Genomic DNA, 14,133 nt, shown 5'->3' with positions numbered 1-14,133 from the left:
GTTTATCTATAAAGATAAAATCAAAAATCTATTTCCACCAAGTCTCAACAAATAGAAACGAAAAATAGGTTCATGAGAAAATCTCACCTTTCTAGACCAGAAAGTTGTGAATAGATGAAACCCCGACGACCTGTGATAGCCAAATTTTTATAATCTAGCTAATCACAAAATACAAACCATGAGGTAATTATAATCAATAAGGTTATATTTAAGAAAATGATGGAAACCCCAACAATATGAAACAATGTAAAAAAGAAAGGATTTTTTCAAATATTGTTAGCTAAGAGTAGTTTAACTGGATCACAGATGTACGCTTTGGTGGACGAAGATTGAGCGGAATTGTACTATTGGATTTGAGTTTTTTTCTCTCGCAATCTATTTCCCTTCCCAACTTTATTTCTGATTTTCATTTGCTCCAAAGTAAGGAATTAGAGTTTTTAAACCCACTCATCCTATCGAATGTGAGCGAGAGAATTAATTTTTCAGTTTTATGGGAAGGTAGGTTTGTTATTTTCAGTTGATCAAATTTTTCCATTTTGGTTTAGACTTTTGAGATGGGAATAAGAGAATATGTAATGAATTTTTCTCAATTAAAACGTGTTCATGGGATCGACCGAAACTGTGAATTTACTAATTGGGAGGAAAAATCAGGACTGGACTTTATCTTTAATAACTTAGCGAAGCTTCATTTTATAATACAGTACAAAGAAATAGGAAAAAAAGTATACATAGCTAGGGTACAACCCTTACCATAACGACACGTCTCGATAATAAGTAATTTTTGTGTATTGATTTTGACTTTTGCACGTTTGTTTGTAGTAATTATATAACACGACATATCGTGGTTTATATTATTTTTTGATCTTTCATGTATTTAGCCGAGTTTATGTAACTAATAAGACGATCAACCACAACTTTTAGTTTATAATGTTACCCATTTTGTAGCGACACAAAATTAACATAACCTATTGCTACTCACCAACCTTCGCCAACACTACAAAGCCATCTAATATCATTTATTTTTCCACTACAACCGCCACCTACCTCCCGTTGGCCGTTTGTTGTACCTTTGATTTTGAATCACAAACATCATGAATAAAGTTTTGGCTGAACTACAAAATTAACATAGCTTATTGCTACTCACCAACCATCACCACCACTACAAAGGCATCTACTACCATTTATTTTTCCACCACAACCGCCACCTACCACCCGTTGGCCGTCTATCGTTAATTAATTTATTCCATTATATTATTTTATTGTTATATACTTTGTTGTATTACAATCAATTTTATTTTAACGGTTAGAACCATGATTTATACAACCGGGTAGTAAACGAAGCAGGGTATCATTTAGGTGATCCAGCGGTTATGATCATTTTTTCTAAATGGTATGGTCTCATCCTCAAAATATGATATATGTTTTTTTCAATCGTGATGACCAACTACATATTTCATGATACAATGTTGCATATGTTATAAATATACAGAACTAATAATGTCCACGACTATTCACCAACATCACCACCATAAAACCACCCATCGACATCATTTTTCCACCACCACTGATATTACGCTTCCACCACCACCGCTTTTAACAACCACTACTTCTTCCACTGCTAACCATTAATTTCTATCGATATAATTTTTAAAATTATTTATTAATGTCAAAATACATATTTATTAGATTAATTAAGTGGACATTTAATGACGAAAATTTAATAAATTATCCATTATGAGAGATTAATAATTTAATCAAAATACTCTTGATGATTGATTTTAATTAGAGCAAACCACAACCATGGATTTAGCTTTGATCATTTGTAACGGTAGATTTATGTTCTGCAAATATAAATTTGATCGTTCTTTATCTAGCCTAACTTGTCCAAACTTTGTTTTGTGTTCTAGAAATGTAATCAGTTTTATTTTAATAGTAAAAACCGTGATTTATTCGATCGGGTACTATGAATAGCTGGGATCCCATTTGGGTGATCCGGCGGTCAGGATCATTTTGTCTTATATGATTTAGTATCCTCCTCAAAATATTTGTGTTTTGTCCTTACCAGTTGTGCTAAAAATAGTTAACTACATCTATCACAATAAAATGTTGCTCATATTGTAAAGACACAAAACTATTATTGTCCACTACCATTCACTATCATCCACCACTGTAAATAAAAACCGTCCACACCCACTATTTTTTCCACCACCAATAATGTTACCACCTCCACCACTCACAAATACCCGCCACTATTTCCACCACCCACTGCTTCTTTCACTACCACCATTGAATATTATTAGAGTTGCTCTAACGGGCCTTACTATAATGAAATGTAATTTCCACTTTTCATCTTTTGTCTTTTTTTAAAATTTTGTCTATTTCATTTTACAAAATAAAAAATAAAAAACAAAAGAAAAAAGAACTTAAAATATTTTGAAAAAAAATTTAAATATATGAATGGCACTCATTGGATCTTTTGTGAGTTGGATTTGGACGATGGATGGCATCCTTATATTGGATTGCAAAATTTGAAAAGAGTTAGATGTAGAGGGTTTGGATGGAGTAAAAAAAAATGCAACAAGGACTGATGTTTAGACCTTATTGTCATTTTCACAAGGACTATTCTATTGGTGCTGAGTCGTGGTCTTCTACAGAACAAATCTTTGACAAACCAAAGTAAACCCTTGACAACTCTCAGCGCACCAATTATAACAGTAAGATAATACAACCACAAACTAATTAAATCAGAAATACCCAAACCAATTAAAAGTTGGGCTTTTTAATAAAGTAACCAACTTTTTGGGTCATAATTAAGAAACTGGCCGTTTTTTTGAATTGTTTTACAAACTGGCCGAGTCTGACTTTTTCCGTCCCGTTTTTTGAATAAAATGGGTAACATCAGTTAAATGCTTATGTGTCAGTTATCCTACTCAGTAAAAGACAGTTAGACCCTCACATGGATTGACTAGGTCGAGTTAATAACATGAGTCGTTTTCGAGCCAACTCAGTGACTCAGACCAAGTGAAGAACATCATTATGTAGGCATTTCTACATACATGTTGAGTGTGTAAAACAACCATGGGATTTGTAAATTTTTCCACATCTTCCTTCCCTTCTCCATACTCAGCAACACCAGAGTACCTGCAACATCACCTCTTGAACAACAGCTGCAACAAATCCTCACCTCTAATATCTTCATAAAGTATAAACCATAGCTACCAGACCCCATGTTGACTTCAAATGCTCATATGTAGCTGAATCCACAAAACTGCATCTGTAACTTAACCACCATCTCCATTTCTATAACTCTTGCCAACCCAGAAACCACCTACAACTCCAGCTGCAACTCCACTAGAACAACAACAGCGCAACTTCTCTGTAAAATCAATGCCTTCAACACATGCACATACATAAATGAGCCTCTTCATCTATTCCTTGTTTAATTTAGCAGACCCCATCTCTTCCCTGTTACAAGTGAACAATTGAAATCAAATCCCTTTGAAATCAACATAACTAAACTCTAATCAATTCTTATGTGCATGAAAATCAAATCTCTGCAACAATAATTGAAATCAAATACCCAATTAAAAGCTTACCATACCAGCAACAAAACTCATCCAAAATCCAACCAAATTGTTACTGATTCAAACCCAAATGATTTTCTTATCAACCACTGTTAATCATGATGGCAGCAGTACCCATTTAATTGATAAAATTAAAAATCCTAATTAACGCAATCCCCTAATTTCTGAAGAACCCTAATTAAGGAATCCCCAATGCAACATCCAGAACCCTAACTGTTGAAATTAGATCCAAACGAACATGCATATGATGAATTAACACAAACCCATTGTCTCAAACTGAATCAATTCAATTAAAGTATTATCAAAAAATACAACTAACTGAATTAACAAGGATTACGAACAGTTGAGAGAAAGAGAGAGACTAAGAACAATTGAGAGAAAGGGAGAGACTAAGAACAGTTGAGACAAAGAAAATCTTCTGGTGGTTCATCCCATTTGTTGCAAACTCTAACTAAAATCAGAAGATGAAGGTCGCTGCTTCTCCGTTCCTGGCTTTAGAAATTTTTTTTCAAAATAGACTCTCGACAATGTAAAAACCAAAGAGAAGATACAAGGGTTAGATGAAGGATATGGTGGTCATTTTAAGTATAGAAATTGACTAAGTCAACTTGTTGGACCATCTTGGTGGGACCGTATGAAATAAATAACGGAAAGGCCAGTTTATAAAACATTTTGAGAAAACGGCCGGTTTATTAATTAGGGGTGTTGAAGTTGGTTACTTTATTAATTTGCCCTTAAAAGTTCTCTTTTAGTTTCTACGCGGAGAACTAGCATTTCAACCTTGGCTCTTAAACTCCACAACCACAACCCACCAATACCCACGCTTATTGCCACCTTTTCAATCCATTTTTCATTCCCTGCTTCCCGAAAATTGTATCATCCACAACAGGTCTTACGACAGTTTTTCCCCAATGAAGCATAGTTTCATGCAAACCAATTAAGAAAACAAGCCTGTTTATCAACATCCTTTTGTTAGTACCATGATCATAATCAGGCCAAACACCGGAAAATAAAATGGCACTAATCCCCAAACTAACAGTCACTTGTGCAGAAAGGAAAATCCACGCAATATGAAGACGAGGTTGAAGTGGTACTGATCTATACAAAAGTGCAAATTTGCCCGTTAAACCATGAACAAAAGCCGTAACGCTGAAAAATGATGGAAGAGATTGAAGCAAAGTGGGATTGATATTGAGAAAGAGAGGTAGAAGGAAGGAAGATGGTACTGAAGGAGGGTATTTTACGTAAGACAATCTAGCTAGTAATAGAAATGAGAGAGGAAGGATAAATACACTATGGTTTTTCGTATCAACCTATAAGTTCGATACCAAGTGTAATCGTCTATGGACAAAGTCGAAACACTATAACAACTTGATATTCACTTAATAATAGTTACGGTACAAGATCGATTGACTATAGGATCAATGTCAAGTGATTATAATTTAATGTACTAGTGTATTTAATTTTAATTATAATAAAACAATTATAATTGGGATAGATAAAAGTAAATCACACAACAAGATTTTGTTTACTAGGAAACCGCAAATGCAGAAAAACCCAGGACCTAGTCCAGTTTTGAATGCTCCCAGAATTAAGCCGCTACACAAAGTACAAAGCCAACTTCGTATAGTTGAGACCAAGTAATCCACACCTAGTTACTTATTTACCTTAGTATCCCCGCGTCTACAACCTACTAGTCACGCACATGAATCCTAAGACAGAAAATCACTATCTTAAGTTGCTTTACCGATGTAAATTCTTAAGCACTCAACTCCTTTTGATCGTCTTCCAAACAGTAGACGAACAAAGTTGTTTGGTAAATACTCCAATAATATTTTAGAAAAATATTTGCTGAGTTTGACAAAGCCTCTTCCATTTAAACAAGTAAACTCCTTTGTCGGGTAAGATCAATCCAAATCAATAACTTAGATATATTAAAGAATACCACCAAATGATAGTTGCTGATCTAAAGGACTTTATGATCAAATCTATCAAGAGATAAACCGGATCTAAGTCGGATCCTATTCGATCAAAATGTGTGCACAAATTATGAGATACGAAAACCAATCGAAAAAATATTCCTGTCTCCATATCTTCAATTGTCTTCCTATGTACCTGCACACCACAAACTTGAATCCACTTAAGATCGATCACACACAAAACGGAGTTTGTAAACAATGGATGATCATAAGTTGTCTTTAGATCTAAAAACAGTTCTAAAGATCCCGTCAATACTTTGATTTAGTTTGAGTGACCCTTATGTTAGGACACAAGTCTCTCAAGAATAATCAAACTAGGTGCAATTAAAGTTTCAACAACCGTTAGTCAATCAAATTAATAATCAAAAACTAAAATAACAATGCAATTATCTGGTTTCCCACCAACGGTACTCGTAGAGCTTCTTGATCCCACAAAAGTCTTTAAACGAGCGGTCGTAAGAGATTTTTCCTAGTTAGGGTACTTTCTTCTTCGGATAGATGGCTCCACCAGAAACAACACGAATGAAGTTTGCCTGTCTCTTAGGATAATTTTCAAGAAATGCAAACTCAACTATTTATAGACCGTTTGGAGAACAAGAAAATTTCAAAACCAAAAATATTCTCAAGATATGCAATAAGTACCTAATTTTGGTTTTCGTATTTCCAACTAATATCCAACATATAATTCTGAAATCTCTCATTAGAAAACATGTAATGTTAGTTTAGCACTTAACTAATATAACTTTCCAAGAGATATGTTTTTTGATTTGCTGGAAAATCAAAAGCATATAATCGAAAATCTTCATTAAAAGATTCTCAATATTTCAGATCAGGATCACCTTGAGTATCAAGGAATATCTCTGGACAATAAAAGATAAGAATTGTATCCATGTCCAATATATATCGACATCTAGAATTTTCCTATTTAGCAAACCCTAATTCCAAATTCACACAGAATCGTAAAGTAATATGTGAATATGAAGGATCGGTTTTTCTCTTGGGATTGGTTCTACCATGACTCCTACAATAGGTTAAGATCGGTTCTACCAAGTCTCCAAATATAGGTAGGGATCGGTTCTACCATGACTCCCAACAATAGCTAGGATCGGTTCTACCAAGTATCCAAATATATGTAAGGATCGGTTCTACCAAGACTCTCAACAATAGTTAAGATCGGTTCTACTATGTGTCCCAAATAAGTAAGGATCGGTTCTACCAGGGCTCTCAACATAAGTCAAGATCGGTTCTACCGCATATCCCAAACTAGGTAAAGATCGGTTCTACATAGTTCTCAACATAAGTCAAGATCGATTCTACCGAAGTTATTACCTAGGTTTGAAATGGTCACCCACAAGATCTTCAATGAAAATCGGGCCAAAACGCCTATTGATTTCCTTTTGATTACGAAACAAGTTTAGTATATGTATTTCCTTTAAATATATGTAATTAAACACAGTTTCCTAGGATGAAATCACACTGTTAGAGCATAAATCGGTTGAACTCACTAAGCGTTGGTATGTCAAGTTTGGTTGTCATATTTTAGTATCGAAACTCATCTAGAGTCTCTTGATTAAATACTAGAGTCAACTTCGTTTAGGTTAGACTTGAAAGTCTAGGAATGTTGAGAAATACAAGTATTACTCCGAAGACCTGAAGATGTGATGAAGTAACGAACTACAACGATGACATCATCCTTCCACTTGAGGTTAGTAATATTGACTTGAACTGTTTCATTCATGACGTATCTTTCATGTCGTGCTATATTGAAAACATAACTGTGAATTTGTTTTATTGTTGGGTATCAAGTGTTTTTGCTTAATGAAATTCGGTGCAATTGCGGTGTTGTAATGTTTATATTTGTTTAATTGCTTCCGGTTAAGAAAATAATTGTGCAAGTTAATTTATTTTGGTTTGTATCTATTGTTTGAGGCTTAACAAAATACGGGATCATTTGCTTAGTCCAATTGATTCCGAAAAAGAGAAACTAAGTTAATTCTGATCTTAGTTAGACTTATAAAATTGGAGGCTTCGGTTATTCAAGTCTAATTGAATGCCTTGACAAGAAAAACTAGTTAACTAACTAGTGTTTTTCTTGTCTAAAGGGAAAGGTCTAAGTCAATGTATGAATAATTAGAACCCGATGAGAAAAATAAAGTTAATTCTGATCTTTCTTTGGTCTTATTGAAATAAGCGATTGTACATATGCAATCGGTCCAACAAGGGAATTAAGTATCTTAGTCGATTTGTTGGATTATAGGGAAAATTGCTTCGGGAAATTGTTTCCTTGATAACATATTGAAACTAAATTAATTTGTAGTTTCGGTTTTAATATTGGTTATCTAAAATGGTATGTGAAATCTCCATGCTTAACTCTTATAGGTTGTTTACAAGTCTTTTAGATTTGTAAGATCTTTTCGGTTTGTCCTTTATTTGCTCGAACCTTTGTCATTTTGTGACAAAAAGGGGGAAAATATTTGGAGTAAACAAGTGATTTTTAATCACTAGTAAAGGAAAATTGTGCTTAAACATTATATCTAATGAAAGAGTAAAGCATTGACTAAGGGGGAGAAATATATCATATTGTTGTGCAATAATTCTTACTACAAAAGGGGAATAATAAAGATGTTAAAATTGAATATTTACCTAACTTCCCTTTAGGGGAAGCAAAAGCTTTTTTTATTCAAATGTCAACAACGACATTAATTGATTGAATATATCCAGGTTTTGTGCTATTGAAACTTGGAATCAAGCGTATGGAGAATGAATTATTTGTAATTCGTTTAGCTCCATATGTAATAAAAGGTTTGTCACTAAAATTGACAAATGGGGAGATTGTTAGAGCATAGCTCGGTTGAACTCACCAAGCGTTGGTATGTCAAGTTTGGTTATCATATTTTAGTATCAAAACTCATTTAGAGTCGCTTGATTAAATATTATAGTCAACTTCGTTTAGGTTAGACTAGAAAGTATAAGAATGTTGAGACATACAAGTATTACTCCAAAGACCTAAAGAATGTGAATAAGTAACGAACTACAACGACGATATCATCCTTCCACTTGAGGTTAGTAATATTGACTTGAACTATTTCATTCCTAACGTATCTTTCAAGTCGTGCTATATTGAAAACGTAACTTCAAAGTTGTATATACTGTACATATCGTATATAATAGTCTAATGATATGACATGATCACAATAGTATGATCATAGTATTAAGGAATTAGACTACCAATTATAACACTTATCTTTTACACTTCATAGATATGACATCGACATAATCTTGTATATAATGATATGATTATTGATTTAAGATTTTTCGTGTGGTTGTAGTAATAAAGGTTCAAACTCTCGGACTTGTGAAGGTAATGGATTTTTAGATTTATAAAAATTATATACACAAAGATATTAACAATGGTGCAAGAGGTACTGGGGTTTAGGATTCCACCGAATTCATTTCTTAAGGTTCAAATAATGATTCTTTTAACAATTATAGCTCAGTAAATATATAAAATATATTGACTCTTATTTTTGCCAAGATAAATTCTCCAAATATTAGATGTAAATGTTAAGCATGAGGCATCAAATCATCTAAGCTAAGCATGCCGCATCAAATCAAATGACAACTAATTTTTTCAAATCATAATTTCAATTAAAATTAATGCAAAAGTCATGAGAAGAATTAAATATAATTACCCAAGTGTGAAATAAGGCTTTCTCCATCACCCCAGTGTTGGGGTTTAGCTCCTCATATTAATCATAATCTCAAAATACATGTATTAAGCTCAAAAAGTTGATTAAAGGGAGTAAAACAAGTGAACAGAAAAATTGCAACAGAAATAACTGTTGCAAAGGCGTTGTTCACCGTTACAAAAGGAAGAACGATAAAAAGATAAACTGTTGTTGTAGCGTTTTAAGACCCACACTACGACCCACGATCCGCTGTCGCTGTCACTGTTTAAGAACGACTGCTCTGGCAGGTCCGTTCTTCGTGTTCTTCAGGCGTGTTAATGGCAGCAGCAGCAGCAGCAAGTAACTTCTCTGCAACTCCTCCTGCGCCTCTCTGCTCGCCTCCAAACCTCCCCAAAACTCTCGACAGCCTCTCTAGTACTCCTAGGGAACATATTTATACACCTACAGCTCGTTGAATCTCCCTCAATTACTCCATATAATTCTCTTTAACTCGGCAGTAAAGAAAAATATTCTTGGGAATATTTTCTTTCCATTCTTGCTCTGGTACGCATAGATTTCCATCCTGGTCACTCTAGAAGTGTTTAAACACGACCCAAAACGTTGCTAGAGCCCTCATGCATGAGAAGAACACGCTCAAATCTTCTCCAATCCCGTGTCCAACCCGTGTTTCCCTGTTTTGCTTCCGTGAATTGTCCAGCTAATTATGGCCAAATTTGATCGAACCAAAAGCCTAAAACGTGTTCCTTAACCTATATCACATCTTCCTACCAAGTTTGAGCCATTGAATCGCACCACAACACCTTCATTTTGTCGATTGAAATTCTGCCAGTTGATGAACCAATTTTCCCGCCAAAAAGTTTATTTGAATTTGAGAAGAAGGTGCCCCTTATCCAGAGTGCTGGGGTGCGAATAGTAATTTGGGTGGAAATAGTAATTTTGGGGTGGAAATGATAATTTTTCTGGGATCCTCCGGTACATTTCTGGGACGTTTCCGGTGCATTTCTGGGGTGCCTTTCAGTGCATTTCTCCGGGGTGTAAAACATTACTTATTGAGCAACTCTTTCTACACAAGGGGTATTTCTCCAAAAACACCTAAACAAACATAAAAACACCACAATAAGCAAAAATGGGTACTAACAAAATACACAAAAGAGATGAAAATAGACACATAAATGCGTCTATCAATTATGTGTACGGGTTATGGTGAAGATTTCATCCCAGAAAACAATGTTTTACATTTGTTTAAAGAAATTAAATTCATGAACTTGTTTCGTGAATTGAAAGGAAAATAAATAGGCTTGTTGGTCCGGCTATTCATTGCATATCTTTGGATGACCAATATGTGTGAGTTGGTAGAACTGATCTTAACTCAGGTTATGTATCTTGGTATAACTGATCACAATGCCTAGACTTATGATTTGGTATGAACGGTCCTAGTAATTGGTGTAACTGATCCTAAGTAATCACCATGAGATGGTATGATCGATCATTGTAATTGGTGTGCCCGATCCTAGTAATTGGTATGACCGATCATAAGTGTCGTGTGACCGATCCTTGTAATTGGTGTAACCGATCCTAGTGACTGGTGTGACCGATCACAAGTAGATACCATGTGTATATGGAACCGATCCTTGTAACTGGTGCAACCGGTCCTAGTGGTTGGTGTGACCGATCACAAGTAGGTACCATATTTAGGTATAACCGATCCTAGTGATTGGTACAACCGATTGAACCATGTATGTGACTCGATAGAACCGATCACAACTAACCATTGTGATTTGATATGACCAATCACATAGTAGTCTTGGAATACTGTCAAACTAATTCTAAACTTGTTTGGAAGTGTGGTATAAATGATTCCAAGAAAGCAAATCCATGTAAATATGAAATAAGGATTTGCAGTGAAAATATGTCAACATACTTTGAACACGAGCAGTAACTATTATCATTTATTGTTCAAAGATATTCCTTCGTACTCAAGGTGATCATGTGCCGAAATAAATTAAGAATCGTTTGATTAAGATTTTTGGTTTTATATGCTTTAATTACCAACAATTAATGGATAGCTCTATAGAATAAAAACTAGTAATGTGCATTTAGTAATTGAAGATTTTCTATTGAGAGATTTCGGAAATATTGGACAAGCATTTATTGGAATTAGGAAAACCGAATTTGGACATTCATTGCATATCTTAAGAATATTTTCGGTTTTGGAAATTCCTTGGTGTTCAAACATCTTTGGTCTATAAATACCTAAGTTTGCATTTCTAGCAAACCATCCTAAGATCCAGGCAAACTTTATTTCTTGTTGTTTCTGGTGGAGCCATCTATTCGGAGAGGAAAGTATCCTAATTAGGTGAAATCTCTTATGACCGCTCGTTTAAAGATTTCTGTGGGATCAAGAAGCTCTACGAGTACCGTTGGTGGGATACTAGATAATTGCAGTGTTATTAGTTTTCTATTTGATTTGATTGACTAATGGTTGTTGAAACTCTGATTGCACCTAGTTTGTTTATGCTTGAAAATATTCACTTCTGATATAAGATTCACTTAGACTAGATCAAAGTATCGACGGAATCTTTAGAACTATTGTTAGATCTAAAGACATCTCGTGATAATCCATTGTTAACAGACTCCATTATGTGTGTGATTGATCACAAGAGATTCAAGTGGTGTTATGCAGGTATTTGAAGAAAAAAGAAGATTCGAAGACGAAGAACATCTTTTATTAGTTTTCATATCTTGTGGATTTAGTGCGCTAACCTTGATCGGCTGGGATCCAACTAGAATCAATTTGTATTTGATAGATCCGATTGATTAGTTGTGTGAGATCGACATTCTATATATTTCTCTTTTATATCTATATTGATTGAGTGCGAGTTTATACTTGAATGTTTCAGTAGTTAAAGTTAGATTGATCTAACCAGACAAAGAAAATTATTAGATTAAACGGAAGATCCTTTGTTAATGACTCGTCTATATCTGTAACAAGATTGATTAGAGTGGTTAAGAAACAGATTCTTCCTTTGTTGTTTGGAATATGATCCAAAGGACTTGTTATTCACTTGCGTGTCTCTATAAGTCGAAGGCGCAGGGATACTGAGGGAACTAAGTAGCTAGGGGTAGTCTGCCTGGTCTCAACTATACGAAGTTGGTATTAGATTTTGTATATCGGCTTAATCTGAGAGTATTCAAAACTGGACTAGGTCCCGGGGTTTTTCTGCATTTGCAGTTTCCTCGTTAACAAAATCTTGTTGTGTCTTTTACTTTGATTTCCGCATTATAATTGTTTATTATAATAAAATAAAATACTCTTGTATGTTAACTCCGTAATACTTGATAGTGATCCTATAGAGTTTGGGTTTTACCGAACCAATTATCAAGTAACACATTTTGTTGTAGTATTGTCTCGATCTTGTACCCATAGTCAATCACAAAAGTTATCTTGTTGTCATATTCTCTCGATCTCGTATCCATAGACGATCACACAAAGTGTGAATCGAATTTTGGTATTGTCTCAACTCTGTCCATAGACGATCACATTTGGTAGAAGACTTATAGGTTGAAACAAAAATATTGTGGTGTATTTGGGTACCTTCATCTTCTCACACACCAATATCTAATACACAATCAAGTAACAAGTTACGTTAATTATGTCGATGTCACATTTACGAAGTTCAAAAGATAAACGTTAAACTTCGTAACCAAATATTCTTCCTTGACACTTTGATCATAATGAAATGACCAAGTCTACTACTAGAGAATTGAATGTAACCTATGTTTTCATTCTTAAATGACTTGAAAGCAACGATAGGAATGGAAACCGGTCAAGCCAGTATCACAATACCTCAAGTGGAAGATGTCTTCGTTGTAGCCGATACCTTCACAATCTTCAGGTCTTTAAGGTAATACTTGTATGTCTTAACATTCCTAGACTTTCTAATCTAAACTAAACAAAGTTGTCTCTAATACATTTAATCAGGAAAATCTAATTGAATTTTTATACTAAAATATGACAACCAACCTTGACATACCAACGCTTGGTGGTTTCAACTGAGTAATGGTCTAACGGGTAAGCAAACGACTGCAGGGCCATCTCATAATTCCTGGAGGCTCTAGTCGGACTCCAAATATGGGCTATATATGTCACCAATACTCTAAATATTTTTTTATTGTGTTTACACGTATGTGAAATATTGAAACTAGTAATTAGTTGTTGCACATCCAACTTTTAAATTATAATTTTCCACTAAATAACATTCTAATTTTACCCTCATATTTTTTTTTTGAGAAAATATGGTTATATTAAAGAGAAAAAGGAAACAAAATACAAGCCTAGGAAAGACATTCACTACAAGTTAAACATGAATGGCAGTTTCCCAATTGAAGAGGACTTGACTTACAACCATCCCTCTAAATACATCTTTCTCAAAAAACCAAAGCAACAGAGTTTGTTTAATGAGTAAACAAAGCTCATCAGACTGCATACTTCTTTCACCAAAATCTCTTGAACATCTTTCCTTCCAAATGTGCCACAGGATTGCATAAACCAAAGAGCTCTAAATATCCTTCTTTCTTCCATTCATATCCACAGCAAACCAAGCATCAAAATGTGACAGTACATTGTTGTTAATATTACCCTCATATAAATATTCATCAATATTTAATATAAAAAGTTTATTTCAAGATCTTCGTTTCTTACTTTTAGAGAACAATTATCATTTCAAACGGATATCTGTTTTGTATATGAGTTATTTGAAATAAGGAAATTATTTTCTAAAACTTCTTACCAAAATGTATGAATGGAAACAAGTTAAGTCTTGTCGATACATCTTCTGATTCTTCAGGTCTTCAGTCTAATACTTGTATGTCTCAACATTT

At 34.2% G+C, this 14,133-nt stretch overlaps 1 pseudogene; it reads right to left on the bottom strand.

The window, feature by feature from the left end:
• Window positions 1-1,040: 1,040 nt before the first annotated feature.
• On the bottom strand, window positions 1,041-13,348 carry LOC113294517 (annotated as a pseudogene).
• Between the last annotated feature and the right edge of the window lie 785 nt (window positions 13,349-14,133).

The sequence above is a fragment of the Papaver somniferum genome, chromosome 7 (assembly GCF_003573695.1).
Source record: "Papaver somniferum cultivar HN1 chromosome 7, ASM357369v1, whole genome shotgun sequence".
NCBI classification, from domain to species: domain Eukaryota; kingdom Viridiplantae; phylum Streptophyta; class Magnoliopsida; order Ranunculales; family Papaveraceae; genus Papaver; species Papaver somniferum.
This window is presented reverse-complemented; position numbering and strand designations above follow the sequence as displayed.